Source organism: Otolemur garnettii, unplaced genomic scaffold (assembly GCF_000181295.1).
Source record: "Otolemur garnettii isolate 467f Iridium unplaced genomic scaffold, OtoGar3 scaffold00027, whole genome shotgun sequence".
NCBI classification, from domain to species: Eukaryota; Metazoa; Chordata; class Mammalia; order Primates; family Galagidae; genus Otolemur; species Otolemur garnettii.
This window is the reverse complement of record NW_003852422.1, coordinates 4,702,303-4,702,925: the sequence shown is the minus strand read 5'-3', so window position 1 is coordinate 4,702,925 and position 623 is coordinate 4,702,303.

Sequence of the window (623 nt, the reverse complement as noted above, 5' to 3'; positions counted from 1 at the left end):
GGCTGGGGATTCGAACCCGCCACCTTAGGTGTACGTGGCTGGCGCCTTAGCCGGTTGAGCTATAGGCGCTGAGCCGCCACCATTACTTTTTATAAAATGCTTCAGCTCCTCCTTAGCAGAACGTCTACAGTGTCTCTTTTTTCCCTTCACCTCATATTTCCATTTCTCCCCAGAATTTTACCCAAATAAGAAATACCGTTACAAGAGTCTTTTATCACTCTATCATAGAAACATGTGCATACCACTGAAATACAAATTTTGATTTTCTGCAGAGCCATATCACAAAATGAATTCATACTTTGTCCGACTCCAGTGTCCCAAGACACCCCCTCAGGAGGAAGGCACTCCCCAGAGACACGGCAGGAGAGACACCGTCCTGCAAAGCTGGTCATCACTCCCCAGAGACGCGGCAGGAGAGACACTGTCCTGCAAAGCTGGTCATCACTCCCCAGATATGCGGCAGGAGAGACACCGTGCTGCAAAGCTAGTCATCACTCCCCAGAGACGCGCAGCAGGGGAGACACCGTGCTGCAAAGCTGGTCATCACTCCCCAGAGACGCAGCAGGGGGACGCCGTCCTGCAAAGCTGGTCATCACTCCCCAGAGACGCAGCAGGGGGACGCC